The following is a 27,812-nucleotide window of genomic DNA, read 5'->3' on the forward strand; positions in this document are numbered from 1 at the left end:
AAGAAATCTAGATTTAGCACTTCCCACCACGCAAAACAGCTCATATACTATACTTGTCCCGATGTGTACTTTTGATGCCCCTCCTGACAGTTTTGGGGGTGCACATGACAACTTAACACCCACTTTTGCTTCAAGGAAATGTTTTGGCTCAAATATTGAAACCACCTTCCTTTGGCAAACAAGCATGTAGGATTCCCGCATTGTAAGAGAAGGCTGTTGGCAGCTGGGGCTTGACAGCTGTCCGGTCCAAAAACAATTCTCTCCAAAGCTTTTTCTCTCTGCCTCTCTGCCTTGCTTTGCTCGAGTTGCAGCTGCTGTTATCCCTCCTCCCCTCCTCCTTACAGCCAACTGCTATGCTATAATAGCCAATATAAATGCTGTTGGGTTGACATTTATGTACTGTATTGTTCTTTGGCGGCGCTTTGAGGGAGAAAGGGGTGGGTGGGCGTGTATCGGGTGGTATCCGCGATGTGCCTTGGCAAGGATGGTCTTCGCCAGACTGGCAGCCCAGAAGCAAAGGACGGCAGCTCCTTGCTGAAAGATGGCTGCCGTAGCTAGTGCTCTTGTTTTGGTTGCCTTTTTAAGGGCTACGGGAAGGTGTAGTGAACGTTCGGGGAAAAGTGCCTTTTGATTTCAGTTCCGGGACCAGCTTTTTTTCTGTGCCTGAGTTTGACTACGATGCCCTAAACGGGCTGTTGAGCTACAAAGCTTCCTAGCCAAAGCACCAAGTAGGTTTGGGGAGTTTTGTAGGTCTTTTTAGCTCCCACCCCTTTGTGAAATCAGAGCAGCCGATGCACAGTCAGGGAAGCCGCAGCGCCCAGCAACAGAGTCTCCTCTCTCCAAAGAGGGGCCGCCCCACGGAGCTTTTTCTCCCATTGATGCGCATGGGGCAGCCCCTGTCAGCCTTGAGGCCCTTGTTTGTCTCCGACTAAGTCTGGATTCCCACCATGGTCTTCTGTTGGTGGGGTCCTGTCTGCAGAGATTGTTTCTCTTCCCTGCCCAGCCGAGGATTCAAAAAGGCCACCTTCTCTTGCAGCAGACAGTTGGGTCTCCTCAGTTTTCAGATGTGTGTCTCACGTTAAGTTTGGAAGACACACCGGATCAAAGTCACCTAAGGGTGCAGTGAAGTCTCAACACAGGCAGGGTCAGGCACAGAGAATCTTGGTCCAAAACGTGATCCAGAAACAAGGTCAATAGCGCAGAGAGAGTTCAGCAAGGTGGGGGGATGAGGCCTGTGTTGCTTCTAGCAAATGGAAGGCCCAGATGGGGGCCTTGTATACTCTGGCCTCCCAAACACATTCTTAACAGGCCGTGAAGGAGTATCACAGACCCCCTACTTGTGAGTAGGCCTAGGACTCTGGGTCTGTAAGCACATCCTGCATGGTTCCTCTCTAGCCTGGACCTAACATGGCATGGCAACTCCCATAATCCACAACCATGGGCTGTACTGTCTGGGGCTGATGGGAGTCCCAACACCACCTGGAGAGCATGGGCCCGGTTGAATTGTGATCTCTTTTGTGAGCTGTACATACAGACTGGCAATATTGGGTGCTCTGAGAAAGATCCCATTTGATCCCTTCAGCCAGAGCCATCTGGTCACTTCTCAAGGATCCACAAATTTGCTGAGCTTAATAGGACCTAGAGAAATCTTCAGAGTTTTGAGGGAGTTCTGAAGGGGCCCTAGCCTCTGCCCCTCTCACATGTGTGTGTCTCAGACAGGGATCCCCCCTTCACCCTTGAACAGCAGCCACTTTCCCTGTGGCCCACAGTTCAAATCTTTATTTCCCTTGTAGACAGTTTTTAAAAAATGCTCTCCACTGTGGAACTAGAGTGAGGTGTGTGATGGGACCGGGGGGCACCTTTTCCATGCACACATATATCCTTGCATGCGGCTTTGGATTGCAGGCAAATAACTTTCCTCAGGAACCTCTGGGCAGCTTCGTTTGCCAGTAGCTTGCCAGTAGCTTGCAATGCACCCTCCTCGATGGGGCAGCAGCGTAGCAAAACCCATGCTGTGTGTTGCAATGCGCCTGTTCTCTTGCCTTAATTCGGGTGGGGGTAGGGCATGGTGCAAAATTAAAACACTAAACCGAAAACGTGCCTGCCTGCTGCCAGCTGCAATCTTGCTTCTCGTTTGTTTTTTGTCTTTGCAAGAGTTTCACCCCGATTCAACACCCACCCATGTCATTGCTCTCTTTCTCTCAGATGCCCCCGTCTCTAGCAAGACTCAACAACCCAAAACAATTCTCCAGGGGGGAGCCAGTGCTTTTGTTAGGGAGTTTTTTGTGCTGTTGACCTCTGCTGCGGCCTGCGTTTGCTGTTCATGTGGCAGTAGTGCTCCTGTATTTTCTTAAACCAAATACACTTAAAAAATGTCTACCAAACCAGCCTTTTGTGTCTTCCTTCATTTTTGCGCCGGACACCATTGTGGTATCTTAATCTATGGTACGAAGCTGGGAAGTGGGGCTTCACGGCCTTTAATGTAAGTGGGCTTTCCTTGGAGAGCGGGGCCTTGGCTCCTTGCCCTTGCCAGTTCATGAGAAAAGGGTGGTCCGTATTTCCTCACCAGTGACCTCCTGGGGGCCTGCACACTAGAAACTGGCAAAAAGTGAGGGGGGGGGGTGAGAGGCAAAAGGAGATCCACAAGAGGAGAAATGCTCCTGAAGTAGATTACAGTGGTACCTCGGGTTACATACACTTCAGGTTACATACACTTCAGGTTACAGACTCTGCTAACCCAGAAATATTACCTCAGGTTAAGAACTCTGCTTCAGGATGGAACAGAAATTGTGCTCCGGCGGCGCGGCAGCAGCAGGAGGCCCCATTAGCTAAAGTGGTGCTTCAGGTTAAGCACAGTTTCAGGTTAAGAACGGACCTCTGGAACGAATTAAGTACTTAACCCGAGGTACCACTGTACATCGCTAGGCTGATGTCAGACTCTGCCTAGGCATCAATTTACCAAAACCAGCAACAACATAATACAGCTTTGCAGCATCCCTAGACTGTCCTTTGACTCGCAGAATGAATATCTAATGCAGGGTGAGGAAATCATTTTCAGTCAGGGCGACCTCGAGAAGAACCTCCCAAAAGCCGAACAGGAGGAGGCCGCAGCGGGGGTCAGCTACATACCCCAGCCACGCAAAGTAACAAAGGCACTTGAGCATATTGTGGACTGTCAGTCAGTCAGATGGGCACTACCATCCACTGACTTGTAAAGACAAATTGCAATGATTTTTGGTCAATAACAAACAAAAGGGACGTGGGTGGCGCTGTGGGTTAAAGCCTCAGCACCTAGGACTTGCCGATCGAAAGGTCGGCAGTTCGAATCCCCGTGGCGGGGTGCGCTCCCGTCGTTCGGTCCCAGCGCCTGCCAACCTAGCAGTTCGAAAGCACCTTCGGGTGCAAGTAGATAAATAGGGACCGCTTACCAGCGGGAAGGTAAACGGCGTTCCGTGTGCTGTGCTGGCTCGCCAGATGCAGCTTGTCACGCTGGCCACGTGACCCGGAAGTGTCTGCGGACAGCGCTGGCTCCCGGCCTATAGAGTGAGATGAGCGCACAACCCTAGAGTCTGGCAAGACTGGCCCGTACGGGCAGGGGTACCTTTACCTTTACCTTAACAAACAAAAGCTGATTATTTTTAAAAATAAGCTAATGATCACAGCAAGTACTGTATTGGCCTGAATATAAGCCACACTCCCCCCCCCCCTCTCCAAATTCCAACCGTGAAAAGTTAAGGTGCTGCTTAGATTCACGACCTTGCAAAAATTGGCTTTTACAGGACTTCCGGTGAGGCAAGATGGCGGGCGCCATGGCAGCGCGTAGCTCCTAGGACCACCAGCATAAAACACAATTTTAAGGGAGCGGCTTATATTCGGGTATTGCCTTTTTTTCTCTCCCCCCCCCCCCTTAATTTTAAAGGTGCGGCTTATCTGCAGGTGTGGCTTATATTCAGGCCAATACGGTAGAACTTCAGATATTTTGGCCACTTGTGTGGCAATAAATTCATCAGTCCCCTTGAGGAAGGAACTCAGGAGGCTTTCTGAAGATTAAGCAGAAAACTTGCCATGAAGAGGATATATTATGTGTTCTTTGAGCCCCTGATGGAAACATCCAGAAAAGAACATGAGAGATTGGCCTCTGCACAGTTAACACGAACCACGTCTGTCTGGGTCTTGGGCCAATCTGCCATCTAAAATATGTGAAGGTAAGACACTGAAATGAGCCTATAAAATGGTTCTTCTATACTTGGGTATTCTTATAAAAATGTTAAATATGGCATACTGTGATTAGAAGCGCACCCAGGTCAGGCCTAACGACCATGGATGGTACCAGGTTCAATCAATTCTTGACGGTTAAAAAGGATTTCACACAGTGGTGCTCTGGGACGCCCATAAATGTTAATTAACGTTCTAGAAAGCCACCAAGCCAAATTAAATTTTTATGACGGCTTTTAATTTTATATTTATAATCATTTCTGAAACGGCTGTGAGTGAGCTGGCACAGGGTGAAACCTGCTCCAGTTACAGTTCTGCCCCCGCCCAAACCCCCAACCTGGAGAAGCTTTTAACCAGGAGGAGGAGAAACTCAGGCCTCCAGATCCTCCATGATGTTGAACTCAAACCCCATCAGCCCAAACTAAGGATGGAAGAGAAATTAAATTCAGTTCACATTGAACAATGACCCTACCCAATTCCAGCTTTCCAAAACAATATCTGCACTGCAAAGGCAGACATCATTTGACAATCGCAATAAATTCTTCCTTCAGTGTCATTGGCCCAGTATTGTGGGTAGGGTTGCCACATGTCTGGAATTTCCCAGACATAACTGGAATACTGCTGTCGGAAGTAGTGTCTAGGCAGAAATTGCAAAAAATGTCCGGGAGAAAATCCGGGTGCATATATAGCAACTCACGTCGGCAGTGACGTTTTTGGTGATTTTCCTTTAAATTAGCTCCAAAACGTTATTTATTTTTTGCAATTTTGCCAAAGATGATCAACAGCTTTGCTCCCAAAAGCTCAAGAACTTTTGTGTCTGGATTTTCACTTTTTGAAATACGGCAACCCTAATTGTGGCAAACTCTTCCATGCCTCGTGGATGTCTTCCACTACAATCTCTATTAAGCACAGTCAGCAAAATGACAGGAAGATCTGTGTACACCATGAGCGAGAAGGCCCCTCTCCCACCACCCCCAGTTGCCTTAGGGATGTTCCAGCTTAGAGCTTTGAACATACAGTATATATTACAGACCAGGGGTCAGCAAACTTTTTCAGCAGGGGGTCGGTCCACTGTCCCTCAGACCTTGTGGGGGGCCGGACTATTTTTTTTTGGGGGGGGTGAATGAATTCCTATGCCCCACAAATAACCCAGAGATGCATTTTAAATAAAAGCACACATTCTACTCATGTAAAAACACCAGGCAGGCCCCACAAATAACCCAGAGATGCATTTTAAATAAAAGGGCACATTCTACTCATGTAAAAACATGCTGATTCCCGGACCGTCCGAAGGCCGGATTTAGAAGGCGATTGGGCTGGATCTGGCCCCCGGGCCTTAAGTTTCCCTACCCATGTTATAGACTGTCCCTTGTGCATTTAGAAGTTGTGGCCACTAGAGGTCAGGATTGCCTTCTCCAAGGCTTCATTCTGTAAAGCTGCCACCAGGAACCTGGTGCCCTCCAGATATTTTGGAGCACAACTCCGTTGGACTGTAGTCCAAAATATTTTGAAGGCTCTAAGGTGGCAAAGGCTGATACAAAGGGATCTGGAAGTGCTTCCAGATGGTGCCTGTCATGATTGTTATGCTGTTCTCCAGCAAACCTTAAGAATGTAAGTAACTTTGGACCAGGCCAATGGCTCATCTAGTCCAACGCCCTGTTCTCACAGTGGCCAACCAGATGCCTGTGGGAAACCTGCAAGCAATTCACGAGTGTAAGAGCCCTCTCTCCTCCTGCAGTTTCCAGCACCTGGTATTCAGAAGCATTTCTGCTTCCAACCCTGTTTTCCCTATGATATAAATTAGGGTATGTGTCTTCCCAGTGCAAATTCAATTCCAAGTCTCACAGTTCAGCAATCTACACAACACCATGTCGCTTCAGGGTAGGCTAGCACCCTGATATGCTAGCAAGCATCACACCACACCAAAGCTTGGTCTCTGTAATGCAAGCACCATGACTTTTATTTATTTTTTTAATGTTTATTTTGCTCTTTAGCTGAAAAGGGGCTCCCAGAATGGCATACAAATGCCTTCAAGCTTACAGCCTAAAAGACATGGCACAAAAGGAAAAGCGATGGGGAGGGAGGAGGGTAAAAGAAAAAAAAAGCTCAGAGGCTAATTATTAGAGTCACAGTAATTGAATCCTAGAATAGAGTTGAAAGTGATCCCAAGCGTCAGAGGCTGGATCTAGACACATTAAAAAAAAGCATTTCGAGAAAATGCGTCATAAATGTCATAGTGGGAAATCACGTTGGCGAAAGATGGGACTCCGCAGCGCCATCTGGTGTCACAGTGTTATAACGCATATAAAGCGCCTTTTCTTTACTAACGTAGCTGAGTCCTTAGTTAAGTTCTTGTAAAGGCCGCCAGGGTTGGAAGGATATGGAGAGGAGGAGCCAAAATTTGCTGGACGTTTGGCAGGTTTTATGGAGAGGTTCTGCATCTCCAGCTCCCCTGATGTAATGGATGCTGCTAGGTGACTTAAATGGAAAGTCAGGTGGTGGTGGTGGTAAGGGAAACACTATTAGGTTTTTTACCTTGCACTGTCTCTGCTGCATGCTTGTGGGGGCGGGGCCAGAGGCAATAGTGGGTGGAGCAACAGATCTACTTGTGACTCTGGTGGGCTGGTGAGGAGTGGGGTCTGGTGAGAGTCCAAAGGGTCAGATGACAAGGCCTCCTGAGCCATACTGGACCCATGAGCTGGTCATTTCCTGGCCTGATATGCGGGCTGGGAACAATCAGGGCCACTGAGCTCTGACTTGCAGCATGAAAATATTATAGTGTTTTTTAACAGCATAAACAACAAATGAACAGGAAATTACGGTGCACAAGAGAATGGGACAGATGTTCAGAACACTGAACATCTCATTGGAAGGATGATAAAGGGCATGGCAAAATTTGGTTACCAGTTGGAAGTTTGCCCACAGCAAATAAGTGCCCCTCCAGCCTCACTGGAGAGGCTTCATCTTGGCATGTTCAAATATATCAGGTAGGGAAGAGACACATTTGTGATCTGAGCTTTCTGTTTCCAGAGAAATAAAGCCATGCTTAGGAGCAGGGAATGAGGGCCAACAAATCTATTCACTTCAGTTTCTCTCTGTTTTTCATTTTTCCAGTCGAAGGTTCAGTTCTCCACAGTTCTGCAGCATCTTGGAGATTTTTTTAAAAAATCATTGCGAAAAGTTGTCAGCATTTCAGTGCCTATTTCTCCAAATATACATGTTTTGAGATGCAGTTTTGGCTAATGCACACACTCCGTCCAACAATGTATTCTTATATAATGATATTTTTGACTGTTACTTTCACGGACGTATGTGTTTTAAGGCACACTTTCCAATAATTAGGCATTTTTATACAAACTGACTGGAGAACTGCATCACAACATTTGGGGAAGTGCAAAGTTTGATGAATACTGTAATTATGTTTTGCTTTGCACAAGTGTTTTAGAAGTGCAAATCAGGTCGCTTCTCACTAAAACCCAAACAAAACCGAATCTCTCCTTCATCCCTAGAAGCAGACAGGCAATGCCGGTTCAGATATTAGGAAAGCTTTAGCCAACTGCATGCCCTCCAGCACAGCCATGGTGACTGGGGCTGATGGGAGCTGCAGTCCAAAGGAGGAGACCCGGTTAGCAAAGCCCAACACAGAAGCCAGTGGGGATGACGGGAACAAAGTTTGCAATAGCTGAGGGTGGGGTCGCCTTGCACAGCTCTTTCTTCTGCCCTGTGACTTGCAAAGGTGGAATAAATTATCCAAAACAGGCAAAAGTGCAGACTCAGTTATGCAAAAGAAGAGCAACAATATATGTGTGCATAATTTATAGCATCCTACAAGATCAGGCTTTTCTTGCTGCAGCATTTGAATGGCCTTGACCAGCCTTACCAAGCTGCTGTTCTTCAGATCTTGCTGGACTAGCGAACCCACCATCCCTGAACTTTCGCCATGCCGCCTGGGGGCTGACGGACAGTGAAGCCACAAAACGTCTGGAGGGCACCAGCTTGGGGTCCTGCATTTTAGGGGGTTGGACTAGATGACCCTGGTGGTGGGTGGCCTCTTCTGCTCCTTGCTTTCGAGGGCCCAGCCCCTGTTGTCTGTTTGCCGGTCCTGACTTGGAATCTGCTGCTGCTCACTTAATAGGCTGCGATCATATGATGTGGCACCTCCTGCTTTTCATGGTCCAGAAAACACCACTGAGAAGGCCTGTTGTTTGATTCCTCTCTCCTCCCCTCCCCTTTGCCCCAAGAAACTCACAAGCTACTTTGGGACCGTTTATCTAAAAGCCAAAGATAAAACCCTTTGTGGCCGAGCCTTCCTCATAAATCCTGGCCTGGATTTGGCAGCCTTGGGACGGGATTGCATGTGTGTGTGTGTCGTGTGTGCGACTGACTCCCCAGCTTATGTGATAAACGGCGAGTTGGAGGTTGGCTCTTACAGAGTTCTGGAGTGTTTATCTCGCTGGCGAAGTTGCGCAAGGCTTTTCAAGGAGCCACCAAGGGAGCATGGATGTGCCAGGCGGCAGAGCCCGGTTGGCAGGCAACTTGGCAGCGAGTTCACAGCAGCGCTAATTCTCCCAGGGTGGCTAAGAAGGAGGGACTGTTTAAAGTCCGCGGTCAATCGGTTTCGCAAAGGAAAAGGGGAGCCAAGAGGAAGCTCGCCTCCCACACACCCTTTGCAGCCTCTGTTTTCATTTTTCCAGCTGTGCAAAGAGCAAACGCCTCCAAGGGACCGAAAACTGGACCCAAGACCAGCCCGCAGACCAGCCACGTGAGTTTGTTGGGGATGCCTCCGGGAATCCTGTCATATGAAATCTGTGCCCTTTGCGAAAAAGCACTAACTTTTCTTCCTTTGCAGGAGGGCTTGGCTTTGTTTTCGGGCAAGTTCCAATGTGTTTGTACCGTTCTCCGCACAGATGGAGCGCAGATGGAATGCAGTCTGTGCAGTTTCCACAGACGGGCCCCGAATGTGTGGATGTGGTGGGGAAGAGGCTGTCTTGGCTCTCCATGCAAACCCATGGGGTTCACAGCGATGCGCAAGCAAGCCTCAGCACCCAGACTTGCACAGGAGTGGGGTGTGGGGGGACCAGCTGCAAAATCTGTTGTGCAAGGTCTGCAGTTCAGCGGCAGAGCCTTAAGTTCAGTCTCTGACATCTGAAAAACATCCCGGAAAGCTGCTACAGTTCGGTGTAGCCATTTCTGAGCTTGACTGGCGAATGGTCCAACTTGATCCGACGATCTGACTTGGTACAGTTTACGTGGCGCATCACCTGCAGTGCAAAACAACGCACTCACTGGCACGGCTGTGGCATCAGGGTGCGCAAAAGGGTTTGAAGGAGTGGCATGGCTGAGCAGAAGGATGCTAGGTTTCAAACTCCTGTGTGCTTGAAGCCTGCTTGCACTTAGCGCATGAGAAAGATTGCTGTAAGCTACAGTATAACGCACCTGCTGCCATCAAATTCTAATTTGGTGTGGGCTGTCAGACCTTTGGGTTTCATCTGCGGGCGGGGGGGGGGGGACGGACACTTCCGCAATGCTGCAAGTGTGGGGGGAAGTCTGCCTGGTGAAATCCAAGAAGCCAGGAGGAGGAGAGGACTGAGCTGGATTTTAAATGTTGGTGATTCTATTCAGAAGCTTGCTTTGCAGAGACAATGGGGATATCCTCTTCCCTGCCCCCCTTTAATTCCTGTAGCAGCAGGACTGTGGTGTGGTGGATGCTGGAGGTCACATCTGTTTTGACCTCCTTCCTGTAGAGCAGGCAAGGCCGGCTGAGATTTATGCACAGACCTGCTCCTTCCTTGCAAGATCTGAGCCCATCTTGCAGCTCATGTTTAGTAAAGCCTTGCTTCATTTCCTTGTAAATAAGCTCCGTTGCAACACCTAGCCCAAACCATGGCTTTCATTTAGGCACATTATATAACGCAGCACGAAAGCCAGCTAGCTTCTCTCGGGAAGGTGTGTCTTTGTTGCGAGCTTTGAGAGAGGGGTGAGTTTTGGGAAAGACTGCTTGGATTTTGCTGCTGCAAATGAACCCTTTCATAGCATGACCCAGCTTGAAGTCCAAGCTTCTTAAGCCCATGAGCTCAAAGTATGTTAAGCCACGGAGAGCTCCGTGGGAAGAGGCCAGCTCTGAATCCTGGCAAAGTGGGGCAAGGGGCTTGCTCCTTTACTGCCACTTAGGGGCTGATTCCATTACCGCCTACTTACCTCGTGTTGTGGGCTCCCATGACAAGTTTTTGAAGCTGCACTCATATGCCGTTAGCCGCCTTCCCTATCGATCCTGTAGCTTCTTGACAAATTCTGCTGTGTTTGGGGTGTGTGTGTGTGTGTGTGTGTGTGTGTGTGTTTCTCAAGCCAGTTTCAGTCCAGCTAGAAAACTGAATGTGGTAATGGGGACATTTCCTTCGCACATGCGCAGGCGATGCTTCAATGAGTAGGAGTTTTGTGGGGGAAATTGGGGGGCAGGGAAACCCCAAAATGGTCATGTGGGGTGTGTGAAGACACATCTGCCCCCTCTTTGATGTGAACATCGTTGTGCAAATGTAGCTTGAAATGCATCTGGGGTGTGTGTGTGTGTGTGTGTGTGTGTGTGTGTGACCTCACTAATGGACACACACTCTTTAACCAGTTAGCTTAAACATTACAGAACTGGTGGTTACCTGCCTAGATATCTGGGAGCAGAGCAGGCCACAAACAGATCATGGGGTGAATGTGAACATACCCTTACAGAGAAGCAGCAGCTTGGTGTTGCAGCTTTTTTTGCAGAGGTAGACCCTGTGCTAAGGTGAGAATTGCAAGTCTTCACATCTTTCACTCCAAGGAATACCTAGGGGCTGGCGAAACCAGCCCCTGCTTGGTGGAACAGCATCCCTCCCCAAAATCACCTATGGAGTTGATTGACATATAGGTGGGTGGCAATGTGTAGCAGAAGCTTCCCATCCTTTTCACACTGTGGCACAAAAGTGTGCAGTTTGGGGGGGCTCTTCTTTCTTGCCTTGCCCTCACGTAAGATGCTTCGAGTACTGTACTTGGGCCACGTAAAATAAAGTAATTCCTACTGAGGCTATTGTGGTAAAGTGATTTTTCCCCCTGGTGGGGCTGCCAGGGGTGCAAGGGATCCTAAGTGTGCCTTTGCTTTTACTTAATAAACCATTGGTAAAATTTGCCAGCCAGCCCTTTAAAAAACAGCTGTGTAATGGGCACATGTTCCATGGTTCCCACACCACCATGCAGGTGGAATGATGGGGCAAGTTGTTAAAGAGTCAAGAAACCTGAGAACATAGAAAGTTGCCTTCTGCAGAGTCCGCCCATCCAGCTTAGTTTTCTTGACTTTTGACTGGCAGTGGGGTATCTCCAGGATGTTGGTCTGGAGGCAAATCAAATCAAATCCCTTTATTGTCGTCACAGTATAAAACATTTCAAGTTACTGGGATAATTAAAAGGGCAAGGGTGAAGCTGCCAAGGGTCATAAGGTCACACTGTGATCGTGTGCACTTAGATATTCTGCTTCACCCTTGGTCAGGAGTCTTTCCCAGCATCAGCTGGGTTGAACCTGGGACTTTATGCATACGAAGAAGACTGTGACAAACTGTTGGTCCACCTAGCTCAGGGTTGTCTGTGCAGATTGGCAATAATAATAATTTATTATTCATACCCCATCCATCTGGCTGGGTTTCCCCAGCCACTCTGGGCAGCTCCCAACAGAATATTTAAAACATAATAAAACATCAAACATTAAAATTTTCCTGATACAGGGCTGCCTTCAGATGTCTTCTAAAAGTCAGATAGTTGATTATTTCCTTGACATCTGATGGGAGGGCATTCCACCAGGGCAGGGGCCACTGCCGATAAGGCCCTCTATCTGGTTCCCTGTAACCTCACTTCTCGTAGTGAGGGAACTGCCAGAAGGCCCTCAGAGCTGGACCTCACTGTCCAGGCTGAACGATGGGGGTGGAGATGCTCCTTCAGGTATACAGGATCAAGGCCGTTTAGGGCTTTAAAGGTCAGCACCAACACTTTGAATTGTGCTCAGAAACATACTGGGAGCCAATGTAGGTCTTTCAGGACCAGTGTTATATATGGTCTTGGCAGCCACTTCCAATCACCAGTCTAGCAGCCACATTCTGGATTAGTTGTTGTTTCTGGGTCACCTTCAAAGGTAGCCCCATGTAGAGCGCATTGCAGTAGTCCAAGCGGGAGATAACCAGAGCATGCACCACTCTGGGGAGACAGTCTGCGGGCAATGGCTCTTCGGGTTTTCAGGCAGGCAGCTTTTCCAGTTCCACCCTTACCGGAAGGAGAACTTCTCCCCCACATCCCACCATGCAGATGGGGCAAGACATTAGGAAACTGTAGGGGAGGTGGGGGGTTGAGAGCTGCCAGCCCTACCAGAAGGGGTGAGGGAGAGAGGAAGAGAGACAACAGTGTGATACAGCAAAAAAAGCTAATGCTATTCTAGGCTGCATCAACAGAAGTATAGTGTCCTGATCAAGGGAAGCAATAGTCCTGCTTTATTATGCCTTGGTCAGACCACACTTGGAATACGGTGGTACCTCGGGTTAAGAACTTAATTCGTTCTGTATGTCCGTTCTTAACCTGAAACTGTTCTTAACCTGAAGCACCACTTTAGCTAATGGGGCCTCCTGCTGCTGCCGCGCCGCCAGAGCATGATTTATGTTCTCATCCTGAAGCAAAGTTCTTAAACCGAGGTACTATTTCTGGGTTAGCGGAGTCTGTAACCTAAAGCGTCTGTAACCTGAAGCGTATGTATGTACTGTGTCCAGTTCTGGGCACCACAATTTCAGAAGGATCTTGACAAGCTGGGAGTGTGGGCAAAGGAGGGCAACCAAGATGATCAAGGGTCTGGAAACCAAGCCTTATGAGGAACTGTTGAGGGAGATGGGCATGTTTAGCCTGACAAAGAGGAGACTGAGAGGAGCTACAACGGCCATCTTCAAATATCTAAAGGGCTGTCACATGGAAGATGGAGCAGGCTTGTTTTCTCCTGCTCTGGAGGGTAGGACCCATATCAATGGATTCAACTTACATGAAAGGAGCAGACTCCCATGAGAGGTGGTGGCCTCTCCTTCCTTGGAAGCAGAGGTTGGGTGGCCTTAACTGGGATTCCTGCATTGCAGGGGGTTGGACTAGAGGACCCTCGGGGTCCCTTCCCACTCTGCAATTCTATGAGTCTATGAGAGTGTCTGTGCGTGTGGAAAGAAATAAAGAGATTCCAGATGGATGTGTTTGCGTGGTGGGTGGATTATCAGCGCAACGAAAGTGGCTGCTGCGTTTCCACTTCAACCCAGTTTGTCCTGTACATTTTCCTGTCAGACCCGAAGATTTGTTTTGTTCCACGGTTTTTATCTTTCCTAAGACGTTATCTCTCCTTTCATTTCCGGCCCTGGGCAAGAAGCATCTTCGTAGGCTGGGTTGCGGCCTAGAGAGTGTGAGAGAGAGAAGCCTTGATTGCTGTTGCTGCTGCTTCTTTTTAAAGGAAAAATATGCACCACACTCCAGCCACTTTCCTCCTTTGCTGAGGCTCCTTTAAGATTCAGGGCTGGGTGCTTGCAGCAGGCTTTGTCAGGCCCACCCCAGGGCCCACCCACCCCATCGCAGATGCTGACAGTTGCTCCCCCAACCCCAATGGCCTCTGGAGCCTCCTGGCCCTGTTCTTCCTCTGCTTGACCCTTCTGAACAAAAACAGGGGGGGAGGACATGCAGCTGTATCCTTCCCTTCCCTTTGGGTAGTTTTGTTGATTTGGCACTGGGGGAGAGGGCTGGCGATTGGGCCAGATGGCATGGCGAGGAGGAGGGGACCCCACAGAGAGTTTTGTGTCCGGCAGTGACCAGGCAGAACCCCACCACTGGAGCATGAAGGCAGCAACCCTCACCCCCAGTTTGCCCCCAGCAATGGGTAGTTAGAGGTAGAGTGCCTCTTAACGCGGAGGTTCAGTTTCAGTATCATGGCTGATAAGGGTTAATAGACTTATTATGTCTTCTTTTTTTTAAGCGATGGGTGAGGAACCTTAGGCCTGAGGTGTCTGTCAAGGCCTTCTAGGCCCTCCAAACTCTGCCCAGGCTACTTTCCTCACTGACTTTGCTTCACACCCTCCTGGAGTGTCTTTGATCCTGCCTTTTGCTTGCCTCGATGGAGGATAGAAAAGTGGTGTGTGTGTGTGTGTGTGTTTTGTGTGTGTGTGGAAACTAGCCTTCTGTAGAAAGGTGGACAAACTACCCTAGAAGCATAGGAGCCAACTCCTAGGGGCCATGAGTACTTCGGCCTCCACAATAAAGTATTTGAGGGAGCCGGGCCCCCACAAAGTTGATGGGCGTTCCCATTCAAATGGTGTGTATGCACTGCGTCATGTGATCAATTATATGGGGTGGGGCTTACCTGGGCCCCCACAGTATTTTATTCAAGTTAGCACCCCTGCCCAGAAGGAGTGTGACATGTCCCCCACCAGAGGTACTACCCCTCCCCTAATACCCTAAATATTACCAGGAATATCCAAGGCTTCCTTCCACTGACTTGCAGCCTTAGTCCCTCTGTCCCATCACTGTCTGGGCTGTGCATCAACTGCAGCCCCTCCCTGGGGTCAGAGGCAAGAGGGTCTTTCCTATCCTTGAAAGCGGTATACAATTACGCATGGTGTGCAGCTGGATCAGTGAAGAGCCCGGGAGATAGCTGGTTGATTCTTTTGTTTGTTTGTTTACCTCCCCCCCCCCCTTTCTTGAATCTGATCCCCAAGGGCAAAGAAATTCAAGTATTAAAAAACATGGATCTTACCAGTAAGAAACTGTACTAATTCTCTCTGAAAGTAAAGCTTGCGGTCATAGAATCGGACAGTAAGTTATCCTTGGCAATCTATAATGCGAATACAGTGGTACCTCGGGTTAAGTACTTAATTCGTTCCAGAGGTCCGTTCTTAACCTGAAACTGTTCTTAACCTGAAGCACCACTTTAGCTAATGGGGCCTCCCACTGCCGCCGTGCGATTTCTGTTCTCATCCTGAAGCAAAGTTCTTAACCTGAGGTACTATTTCTGGGTTAGCGGAGTCTGTAACGTGACGCGTATGTAACCTGAAGCGTATGTAACCCGAGGTACCACTGTATATTGCTTTGCATTTCAGAGCCCTGCATTTCATGGTGCGAATGTGGAGGGGTCCGCACACTCAAATCTCCCCCTGAAAAGTCCCAGCTGCAAGTCCTCACAGGGGATGAAGAAGAGCCACTACGTCTGTAATCCCAGCCATCGGTCGTATGATGAACTAATCAGCCAGGCGGGTGATAACCCTTGTGAGTTGGATACATCTTGAAAGGGGACTGAAGAAAGCCTTTTAATCTTGGCACCTTGTTGTGGAAGGCAAGGGGGGCCCTGTTCCCCCATTTCCTTCCCTTCCAAATATACACGGATCTGTCAGGCTCTTTGGTTGGATTCCCAGGTACAAAATGCAATAATGGAAGGTCCCTCCGGCACAACAGAGAGAACTCCCAGCATGGCAGGGTGGGGCAGTTCTGGATTAGCCCTCCCCCAGACGCAGTTGTCCGCTATGTTCATGCAGAAGGTCGCTAGTTCAATCCCTGGCATCTCCAGGTAGGGCTTAGAGAGAGAGAGAGACACCTGCCTGAAACCCTGGAGAATTATTTATTTATTCCTTAAAAAAACCCGTATTTCACAAGAAACACTTGCAATGCAAGAAACTCTGCCAAGTAGGCAAACCATTTCAGGCACCCCATAACAAATAAAACACAGGCGAAAGAACAGGCAATATATTTGCCAAAAACAAACAATCCCTCCAAAAAAATTAAATTATATTTATGTTTTATTTGTACACATACAGATAAAATATTGTACTTCTTTTGTAATGATCTTGTCTTTTGGGGAAAAAATTTAAAGGGGGCTTTTCTGGTGCCAAGTTGGTATCAGAGGGTACAGAGGTGCCCACGAACTCCACTTTGGGGACCCTAGCATTAGTATCAATAAAGCCTTTGCAGCTGCTCAGGTCTTTAGGAGAGGGGGAAATTGAAACATCATCTGCCTGTGCAATGCACGAGTGGTCTTTGTGTGATGAATTGCACTTCAGTTTCAGTTGAATATTGCACGTGCTTGATTTCGTTTATTTGTAAGCCGCCAACAAATGCGGGGAAGGCTAAAAATACCGAGTCGAAAAATGCATATATATAATTAAAGTAATTATCTTCTGCACAGTGGGCTCTTCTTCCTCGCTCCCCCAATAAAAACAAGCACCTGCTATCCCTTTGCAAAGAATCTGCAGGTGGTTTGGGGATCCAGGATGCTTATGTTGCCCGTTCATAACTGGGCATGGAATTGTGACTCGGGGAAAACATGATTTACTCCGCACGCTCAGTGTGAAGCTTGATCAAAGGAAACTGCCGGGATCAGATCATTCGCCTTGTTCTGGGCGTGTCGGGGACAAGGGCTGCCTTCATGAGCTGCTCTAAAGCCTTGTTGGCTGCTACAGGGAAACATCTGGCTGGGCGGCAGATTTCGTCGGAGAGAAGGCGATGAATTCATATTCTTCTTTCTCTCTCAGCAGCCACACGATGAGCCCCCTGTGGGGGATGAGCACCCCCATCTGTCCGTCGGTCCGACCCCCACATCTGGAACTTGAACCGGGAATCTCTCGCAGGTCCTTTCTGCACGGCTGACGCTGGAGAGATCTCAAGAGCAGGAGCCCCTGGACCGCTGCTGGAGGTAAGCCGTCGCTATGGCAACGCCAGGGATGTTCGCGGAGCTAGGCTGGCTGTTATGACACAGGGATATGCTTTGACGGAGGGGGTTTTCCTCTCCGCACGGCTGGGAAGAGCAGGTCGGTTTTGTAGCAACCGCGACTGGACCTGATCTGGGGAGAGTCTGGCGTTGTGCTTCCGATACAACCGAGCCAAGACAGTGGAGATCTGGGTTACGCTGAGCCACCAGGTAACATTTCCCCGTCCGAAAGCCATAATTTCTCGTGGAATAATGAGAGGCGTGTGAGTGAGAACATGTGTGTCTTTGGTTTGGCGGGAGCTTCCTTGTTGAAAGCATCAGAAGCAGACACAGAGCATAGAAGCATTGCTCTCTTTCTCCCTTCTGAGTGGGCTTCCCAGCCAGGAAACCCTTTAGAGATGTAAATGGAGTGAGACAGGCGTGGATACCCGGCTTTTTCCGCCTTCGCCGGAACCCTGTAAATGAATGAACCAATTCCACACTGGTTCATTTGCAAAGATCTAATGAGGAAGAATTTAAATGCACGTGCGTCGCATGTCGGGGAGTTTCCCCACACATTATGTTAAGTTGCGATTGTTGCATGAAATTAAGCGCCGGTGGATTTTCCCCTTCCACTGTCTCTCTGCATGATGTTCTGGGTGGATTCCGAAGGAAGTTGGCTTTCCATTTCATGCTTGGGTAGCCGGAGCTGGAATTATGAGGCAGGGGAATGAAGGATGCGGAGGAGAGGAGCAGGTTTAATTTGATAAAGGCTGGGGCTCCTGCATCTGGTCGGATGTGGGAAAATGAAGACAGAGCTGAGTCTGGAATCTTTCCTCCCTGGAGCATCTCTGTGCTTGCAGGAAGAATCCAGCTCTCTCAGCCACATGGTCTGAGATGGTCATGTAAAGCTGTGTGGGGTGTCAGATATGTGGGTCAGAGAGTGGGCACATCTATCTATATCTATCTAGATCAGGCATCCCCAAACTCGGCCCTCCAGATGTTTTGGGACTACAACTCCCATCGTCCCTAGCTAACAGGACCAGTGGTCAGGGATGATGGGAACTGTAGTCCCGAAACATCTGGAGGGCCGAGTTTGAGGATGCCTGATCTAGATATAAAATTGTCAAGCACTGCAGTCAGTGGGGGCAGATGATGCAGACTTTTATAGGGGGCAGAATTCACACCAGAGAACCCTTGAGATGAAGTATATGTATGCTGGGGTGGGGGGAAACCAGCACAATCTGCCCCCCAAATTCTTTTATGGAGGGAAGGGCTCTTGGAACAAGGGAAAATCTGACTGTCCTGTTGACCAGGAAGGAGAGAAAGGGGTACGTGAGCCAGCCCTATCCAATGATCCTCTGGGACATACTCTGTGCTCTTGCTTTGCACAATGCCCCCTGCCCTTGAACTCTATGATTCCTCAGAGCCCTTTATGGGCTTTGGGCTGATTCAAGCAACGGTTTGTGAACCAGGTTCTAAAAGGCTCTTGGTGACTGTAGTGTTGGCTATCAGGATCAGTAATTGCAGGCACCAGCAGAGAGGTGTTTCCAGCGCTCTCAGTGCCCTGGCAGGAGAAGCCAGGCTTTACTACATCAGGGAAGGGGTAAGAATGCTAGAGTTGGAAACGGGGCTTCCCACAGGTGGGGAGGGCGGCTGCTACAGGCACTTCCGATCTGGCTGAGACTGGCTCACAAGCTGCTGTGTGCATTGGCAGTTGTAGTGAAGCTAACAAGGAGCTTCCTCAGGCTTTGCCTGGAGGTTACTCACTTCCATTCCCCTCTTTGCTGGTGGTGGAACTGAAACTTGAAATTAGTCGGTTGGTCAGTCGAATCTGGTAGGTTTGTAAGTTAGGGTGTTGTGAGCCCTGATTTGGGTCTATTTTCATAACTCAAACAGAGATAGATTATGAACTGAATATTTTCAGTTCAGAATATTTTCCGTGCATGTTACAGGACGAAGAGCAGATCAACACCATACTTTTAAAGCACATTGAATGCACCTTTAAAGCACATGGCTTCCCCAAAAGAACACTGGGAACTGTAGTTCCCCCTGCTTGCAGAGCTATAGTTCCCAGCATCCTTAAGAGGCTGCAGCTCCCAGGATCCTTTGGGAGGAACCATGTGCTTTAAATGTGTTTTGGATGTGTGGTGTGGATCTGCCCTAAGCAGCCAATTCCCACTACCATTGCACATGCTCAGTTGTTTGCTGCCCTTTAATTTCTAAAGGAAATGAAAACATCCCATTTGCACGTGAGGAGTGTTGATTTCGCTCGAAATATTTGCCAAAGGGATCCAATCCGTTTGAGCTGTGGCTCCCTGCCAAAATACCATTGCAAACCTGCAGGCCTCCAGGCCTTTTGATTCGGCCCTTTTCTAGGCCATACCCTTTCCTCAGACCACACCCCTTACCAGCCCTGTTCTACCCCATCCTCAAGTGCTTTTGCCTGGCCGGAATGTGCCCTTGAGTTGCGGGAGCATCTCATTTCCTTAAGGCGAAGGCTAGACAAACACCTGACTTCAGCTGAGCGTAGGGCAAGAGTCACATCCGTAGCTCCACCCACTTTTAGCCTCTTGCCTTAATAAAAATAAAAATAAAAATAATAAAATTTTATTTATATCCCGCCCTCTCCAGCCGAAGCCGGGCTCAGAGCGGCTAACAACAATAAAAGTAACACAGCATTCTAAAATCAATTCAGTCTAAAATCATTCAAAATCAAATTAATGGTAACCATTGGGCTAGAGTTCTGTGAGACTGTGCCTTGGCCAAAGGCCTGGTGGAACAGCTCTATCTTGCAGGCCCTGTGGAAAGATGTCAAGTCCCGCAGGGCCCTAGTCTCTTCTGACAGAGCGTTCCACCAGGTCGGGGCCACAGCCGAAAAAGCCCTGGCTCTGGTTGAGGCCAGCCTAACTTCTCTGTGGCCTGGGACCTCCAAGATGTTTTTGTTTGAAGACCGTAAGGTCCTCCGTGGGACATACCAGGAGAGGCGGTCCCGTAGGTACGAGGGTCCTAGGCCGTATAGGGCTTTAAAGGTTAAAACCAGCACCTTAAACCTGATCCTGTACTCCATCGGGAGCCAGTGCAGCTGGTATAGCACTAGGTGAATGTGATCTGCGGCAAGGACCCCGTAAGGAGTCTCGCCGCTGCATTCTGCACCTGCTGGAGTTTCTGGGTCAGTCTCAAGGGCAGCCCCACGTAGAGTGAGTTACAATAATCAAGTCTGCCTTGCCCCAAACTGGCAGGTAGCCCCCAGACGGCTGCAGAGGAGGCAATGTGGCCCTCGGGCTGGAAGCGCATGTAATAATAAGCAGTCCGGGAAGGGTGAATCAGGAGATGTGACGCTGCAACGCGAGGGGAGGAAAAGAGCAGCATGTGACGTGTGCAGCCTTTGCAAGATGCATTTGGGTAACGCAAGCACGAAGCTCCGAAGATACTTTGAAGCCCTCTAATAGGAGAGGGTTTTCCTCATGGTTTATTATGCTGGATTCGTAACACAGTGAGCAAATGGTGAGGAGGTTGTTTCGCTCATCCCTTCTCATTACAGAGCTGAGCGCTCTCGCTCTCTTCTGTGCAGGATCTGCCCATCAGCTGCCTTTCCCCCCCCCCCCTTCATGGGAGGGGGATGGAGAATAACAGGGGCTTCCCCTCTGCAAGAAGGCCGTCCTTCCTTCCATTATGGATATATTACTATCTATTCTATGGGTATAACAACCAGCATTTGCGCATCGTATTGGAAGTGCAGCAGGCTCCTGTCACCCTTAAACCAGTTCTGGTCTTGCTGTTATCCCCATATTCCAGGTGGAAGACTGAGGCATAGTTCCCAGTGCAAGGGAACCTTGTTTGTAGCAGAGGCAGGGTTGCCAACATTTTTATTGGCCCTTGTTCCTCTCCCTTTAGCAGCAGAAATTAAATAGCTGCTGGCATGCTGAAATCTAGCAGGCGGACCTCTTCCAGGCATGGAGGTTTTCAATGGGGAAAGGCTTCAAACCTGATAAATTGATGCATGCTGACAGCTGCCAAGGGCACAAAAGGGGAGCCAGATTTCTTCTTTTTGCAAGACTTGGCATTTGCACCAGGGGACTCTGAAGTTTGTGGCCACACTACCAAGCCCTTTGAATCTGAACTTGCAGGAATACCCCCCCGAAGGCTAAAAATACACTAGCTGAAAACTTTGAGCTGAGCCTTGATGGTTTGCCCTGGGAAGGAGGAATGCCTTTTAACGTCCTTTCCTGTGGCAGGGGCCCAGCCCAAAACAATGGCAAGTGGTTCAAAATGCTGTGCGGCCCTGTTTCTCGGCCAACGGTGCACGGCAGACTGTGAAATCCGGCCGGGGCTAACCTAGTTTTCCTGCGTTACTACAAGGAACTTTCTGTCTTGCTTCTGGGACAGGCTCTGCTCCCTTCCCCCCGCCAACCTCTGAGCTCCCCCCCCCCCCCCGCCTTCCAGACAATGTGCTCAGCGATTCACATCCTCCATGAGGCCTTCTCAGAGGAAAAGCAGGGGCTGGTGTGGGGCTGGGTTGCCGCCAAAGCTCAGGGCATTTGGCCTTCATCTGACAAGGAGCACAATGCAAACCCCTCACCCCACTTACGGTGTCAGAGAGATGGCGAAGTCTGGAGTCCGCGCTGTTCCCATCCAGGTGGACACTGAGTTAGGGATGCTTCTGAAATTCCCCTCATCTGACTTTTGGATTGGATTGGAGAGTTCTGGGTGGCATTAGAAACCCTCCTTTTGTCCTATTTATATACAATGTCCAAACCATGCTCAGTCTGCTATCCCTTTCAGTTCCTCTGGGACTTTCTCCCCCAGTCCTCTGAAAGTGTATGTTGCAATACACAAAACACCAACTCTGGACAAGGGCCGTAGCCCAATGATCTGGGAGAGCATGAGACTTTTAATCTCAGGCTTGTGGGTTCGAGCCCCACGTTGGGCTAAAGGTTACTGCATTGCAGGGGGTTGCACTCTCGTGGTCCCTTCCAACTCTACAATTCTATGATTCTGTGCAGAAGGGCCTCGGTTCCATCCCCAATGGCATCTCCAAGTAGGGCTTGGGAAAAGTCTCTGTACGAAACCCAGGCAAGTCACTGCCAGCCAGTGCAGGCACTACTGAGCTAGAGGGACCAATGATCTGACTTGGTAAACAGCTTCCAGACCATCTTGGTATGAGGACACTGCAACCACATCAAAATTCATTGGGTGCAGTTAAAAAAAAAAGGCTGCAGCTGAAAAGTTGTGGCACAGGGTCCAAATCTGGAATGAACTTGAGAAATCATTCTAGTTCAACCAGCATTTGAGAGGCATGGAACGCTGGGCAGATCAAGAAAGGAATGGGTTGCAAATTTGCCGATATGCATGTATATATTCTCATTTGACTAAGGCTGGAGCGGACAAAAACATTTTTTCTTTACCCAGACAATTGGAAGCAGTTTGAAATCGGAATGACTCTGTGTTCATGGTTTGTGCTGGAAGGGTTCCCAAGCTTTATTGCACCCGGAGGCATATTTTGAAATCTAAGGAGCTGGTGTGGGCTGCTGCCCATTTCACAGACAAAAGAATATCTTGTGATACTCAGGACCCTTCCCCCAAAGCAAAGCACTAAACCCCACCCCCTGCCCCAAATAAAGCACAGACAAAACAGCAAGCAACACCTCTCCCGAAAGATTGCATTTGGTCCCTGGACTAAATGCCCTCATTACTAAATGCCCCTCATTTAGAAAGTCTCTGCATGCAGAAATATAGCCTGCCATGTTCCAGCTTTGCCTCTTCCCTGAAGCACTTGTTTTCTGTGTGTGGGGAGGAATTCTTTGCAGAGAGTGTTCCATCAAATGAGATCTTCCCCCTCTTCATTCAGAAGTGGTACAGCTTGGACACAGGTTGAGAACTCCATGAAAATGAGACTCAAGTGAGAAGGAGATATGGTGGATGCCTGACTCTGTAGAGCAGGAGTGAGGGACCTTTAGCCTGCCAGATGAGGCTGAACTAAAACTCCCATCAGTCTCAGGAAGCATGTGCAATGGCCAAGGATGACGGGAGTTGTGGTCCAGCAACATCTGGGGGGGGGGCTTAGATTCCCCACACCTTCCGTAGAATGTACTAGTCGAGAGCAATGGAGTTGAAATGGGCAGTGTCAATACCATCTGTGGAACTCACCTTCAAGAGTTAAAAGAAAGTCCTTCTTCACAAAGCACTTAGTTAGACTATGGAACTCCCTCCCACAGGAGGCAGTGGTGGCCACCGACTTGGATGGCTTCAAAAGAGGATTGTTCAGATTCATGGAGGAGAGTCGGCTAACGATGGCTCCTAGCCAGGATGTCTATGCTCTGCCGCCACAGTTGGAAGAAGTAATGCTTCTGAAAACCAGTCACTGGAAGCCACAGGAGGGGAGAAAACTCTTATGCTCAGGTCCTGTTTACTGGTTTCCCCTCATATCTTTGGTTGGTCACCATGAGAACAGGATGCCAGACTAGATGGGCCAATGGCCTTAAGTTCTTATTCTCCACTTTCCCCTTGATTTCGCTAACCAGCCAGGTGCAAAAAGCCACAAGAGCGCGTTTCCTCACAAGTGTTGAGAACCTTTTGAATGTTCGCCAAGGAAGGGACGCTCCCCCCCACCCCTGCAAAAAAAAGGGGGGAGTATGGTATAATAGAGTCTCATGACAAAATAATTACAGTGTTTGATCAATTCCAGGAGATCAGCATTGGAGCCAAAACTGAGACACACGTGAGTGGTGATGGGCACAATTAGTTTTAGCCTTGATAAAGTGCGTAGGGTGATCGTCACTCCATCCGGTTTCCTCTACCTGGGAGCAGCTCTACAGGGTCTTTTTTTTGTTTTGTTTTTTTAAAAACACAGATGTGTTCTGTGAGATTCTTTCACCCACAGATGCCCATCCTGAGACCTTCTGCATACAAATCCAGCAATCTACAGCTGCACCACGGCTCTCTGCAAAGGGTCCTTATATACTAAATTATAATGATGATGATGATGTTGATGATGATTTATTTATACCCCATCCAGCCACTCTGGGCAGCTCCCAATAGAATATTAAAAACACAATCAAACATCAAACATTAAAAACGTCCCTAAACAGGGTAGCCTTCAGATGTCTTCTAAAAGTCAGATAGTTGTTTATTTCCTTGACATCTGATGGGAGGGCGTTCCACAGGGCGGACCCCACTACCGAGAAGGCCCTCTGCCTGGTTCCGTGTAACCTCACTTCTCGCAGTGAGGGAACTGCCAGAAGGACCTCGGAGCTGGACCTCAGTGTCCAGGCTGAACGATGGGGGTGGAGACGCTCCTTCAGGTATACTGGGCCGAGGGCGATACCCCCACCTGCCGAATTCCTCTCGCCAGGTCCCAAGATCTCTACCAGGTCTCTTGAGGCTCAATCTTTGAGTTTCCTGAGACGGAGCTAAGGGCGGGGTCTCAGTTTTGGGGGAGGAGCCTGATGGGGAGTGGCAGCGGGTAGCACTAGCACTCTCAAGGGAGGAGCTTGGTGGTGATGGACACGAAGTGAAGAGGGAAAGCTCTCTGACCAAGCAGAGAATTGCCTGTTCCCTTGGCAGTATACCTAAGGACTGATCCCTGAATTTGTGTCAGTAGTGCTCTTGTGCTGAACCGTCTGGAATGCCAGAGGATCTGGGTGTCTGCCGGCCTGTTCTCCCACATGGTGCCCTCCCTCCCCGCCTGTCTTTCTTCCCCATATTTGAAGCACACCCATGTTTTTGTTTGCTTGTGTTGTGCTGATGGATCCACTACTGTTGAAACTCCCAGGGTTGGGTTGAACGAAAGATTTCCCCCTAGCTGAGATATTTCTTCTGATAACCTGCTAGGTGAGATACGCCCACCCACCTAAGCCCCACTTTGGGGTGCAGTGAGTGGAGGCATTCCAGCCGAGGTTCCAAAAGAGAGCATGAGCCAGTCAACATAACGGCACTTATTTATTTTACTGTATTTTGTAAAATTTGTACGCCGCTTAATTGCAAGGGGAAAAACCCTTGAAGAGGTTTGCCAAAAGAATGAACAGTAAAACTATCAATAAAAACTGCTATTTGAAACATTCAAAAAGTAATTAAAATTCACAATGAGCCTCGTTAAAACACCTGTCAACGTTCTGCATATCTGAGTAGGCTTGCCTGACCAAAAGCTCTTTCAGCATTCCTCACCTTCCCTTGCCTTTTTTTGGTTTTAGAATTGCCCCCCACCCCACTCTTCCTACATGATTGATTCAGATCAGTTTGTTAAACATGGATGCCTCTGGGAAGCTCCAGGGCCAACCGGAAGGTGGGCGGAGAGACAGGGGACTCTTTTGTGTTTGGGCCCAGAGTCAGCAGAGGCCCCAAAACCTGCACTTTATTTTTAATTATTTTAAAAAGCAAGTTTCTAGTCCTCATAGAACAAAAGTTATGAAGCAAAATTTTCAGGTGCCGTTTGAAGCGATTGCTTTGTGAGGAAGGAGCCCGCTGCTGTGTTTTTAGACAATGCGTAAACTGACAGATAAAACTGATGCAGGGAATTGGACTAGATGACCCAGATCCCTTCCAATTGTAAAATTCTATGATTCTGTCGAGAAAGATCAGTCTTACACACGCACCAGGAAGACCTCAAAGCAGCTTCAAAATGGACCAGGAAGTCCAGATGATGGAGAAAGGGCATAATGGTTTGTTTGGGGTCTTGCTTGGTGAGTCTGTCTCTTTCTCTAGATTCAGACAGTGGAGAAGGGATTGCCTAGTTTATTTTGAAGCTGGGTTTTTTTTTTGGGGGGGGGGGTTAATCTTCCCTGAAAATGAAATTGCGGCCTGGAGAACAGAATTCCTGTGACTTGAGCAAAATTGTGTCCACCCAAAACCAAAAGGCAGGAGCAAAGACAGGCAGTCTTGCTGTTTCGAATTCAGGTTTGATTTTATTCAGATTTTCCATTCATATATGCATGTTTATTTCTTTTCTACCAACATATGCATTTTATGCACGCCTTCCCCTAATATAGGCATCTTGCACACATTATTTGCTTGGAGAACTAAATCCCAGGATTTGGGGAAGTGTGAGTTTCAAAGGATAGCTGAGTTTTGGTTTACCTTGCATTTCGGGAAGTGCAGATTAGGTGGGTTCCCCCTTAAAATATGAACCAACCCAAATCTCTCTCCCTCTTCCCCACTCTGTCTTCAGAAGCAGCAGGGTGTTTGGAAACTGTCCATCATCACAATTCTATTTAGAACTTAAGAGTGTTTAATCAGATGAACACTTGCGTCCTGATTGTGCGCATGTTTTCTTAGGAGCAAGTGTATACAAGATTGATGTCAAACAGGAAAAGTTGTCTTTCCTGTCTGTCTTTCATCCTTGGACATGGGATTGTGGCTGTAAACTTATCTGGAGTAGGGATGTGGGGGAAATTTGATTCAGATCTCATTTGAAGCTGTATCAGTCAAATTCACACTATCTGAAACAGTACTGACAGTCCTGTATAGGGAAGCTTTTAATGTATGATGTTTTACTGTGTTTGGTGTTTAAATTTGTTGGAAGCTGCCCAGAGTGGCTGCCCAGATAGGTACAACAACAACAACAACAACAAGCAAAACACCGTTGTCCTTTGAAATTTTCACGTACAGTGGTACCTTGGGTTACAGATGCTTCAGGTTACAGGCTCCGCTATCTCAGAAATAGTACCTTGGGTTAAGAACTTTGCTTCAGGATGAGAGCAGAAATCGCGCAGCGGCGGCAGCAGGAGGCCCCATTAGCTAAAGTGGTACCTCAGGTTAAGAACAGTTTCAGGTTAAGAACGGACCTCCAGAACGAATTAAGTTCTTAACTTGAGGTACCACTGTATCTGAAATTATTATGCAGTTCACCAACCGAGAAATGCTTACAAAAACGCATCTATTAGGGGAAAGTGTGAGTAAAAATGAATACATTGTGTTAGAGGAAATTTGCTTGCAGAATGTGTACATTAGTTAAAACAGCATATAAAAATGTGTTTATTGGGAGAAATTTGCAGTAGAATGCTGATGAATTTTCCTGACATGTTGCTGCAAAATGTGGAGGCCTGAGTTTAAGACTGGAAAAATGAGAACCCAGGAGAACTGAAATGGACAGATCCTTTCTGTCCTTACACTGGAGTAAACCCCACTGAAGTCTGTAGAATTGCTTCTCCCCAAAAGGCCGAACAGCGACAGCATCATTTCTTTCCAGGGGGACGTACCAGAAGACAGGGCCTTAAGACTCTGGGGCAGGTGGCATTTATGGCATGAAACATTTGGAGAATGGTAGGAAGAGCCAAAGCTCAGCGGTAGAGCTCATGTTTTGCCTGGGGTCTCCAGGCTAGGTCTAGGAATGCCACCTTCCTGCAACGCTGGAGAGGTTTTATTTTCACCCTTTTAGTTGATGAGCTGTTTCACAAGCGTTTTGTTTTGGTTAACATGCCCCAATCTTCATGGCATCAGGCTGATCAACTTGATTTTTGCATGATCTTTTGAGGAGCATGCATGACCTCTTTTTCGAAGCCATAGGCTATTCAAAACCTAATCTTGTGTTGGTGGGGAGTCCATCTGGAGTGGGTGACTTCCAACTTTTAAAAACACATGTCATTGTTGCTCAAGTTGCTTCCCAGTGCTGCTGCCATTGGTTGCCACTGGTTGATGTCACAGACAAGATGAGCACCAAAGGGTTGGGTCTTAGTGACAGGGGTCAGAGCAAGGATAGCTGCAAAGCAGGGGAGCAAAGCAGGCGGAAGACAGAGAAATGAGCCTGAGGGAAGGGTAAGTGGTGAAGGAGAAGAACTTGTGGCCGGACAGGGGAAAGAGCAATTTAGCTTGGGGAGGTAGGCAAAGAGGATGTGGGGGCCTGGGGAAAAGGCATTTAAAAGGATGAGCAAAGAAGGCAGAAATATTTGCCCTGTAG

The 27,812-nt window shown here is 48.4% G+C and overlaps 1 protein-coding gene across 9 annotated transcripts in view; it reads left to right on the plus strand.

The window, feature by feature from the left end:
- The first annotated feature begins 4,088 nt into the window (after positions 1–4,088).
- Positions 4,089–27,812, plus strand: part of SEMA4A (semaphorin 4A) — a 74,065-nt gene continuing 50,341 nt past the window's right edge. For 2 of the 9 annotated variants that reach the window (XM_028709775.2, XM_028709776.2), the window contains exons 1-3: positions 8,456–8,977; positions 15,339–15,504; positions 16,764–16,924. The gene's annotated coding sequence lies outside the window, so the exon portion shown is untranslated. Of the gene's footprint in view, positions 4,206–8,455; positions 8,978–15,338; positions 15,505–16,763; positions 16,925–16,989; positions 17,150–27,651; positions 27,671–27,812 lie in introns of those variants that run through there. The other 7 variants (XM_077920838.1, XM_077920839.1, XM_077920841.1 and 4 more) reach the window with 7 other exon arrangements.

The sequence above is a fragment of the Podarcis muralis genome, chromosome 16 (assembly GCF_964188315.1).
Source record: "Podarcis muralis chromosome 16, rPodMur119.hap1.1, whole genome shotgun sequence".
In the NCBI taxonomy this organism is placed as follows: domain Eukaryota; kingdom Metazoa; phylum Chordata; class Lepidosauria; order Squamata; family Lacertidae; genus Podarcis; species Podarcis muralis.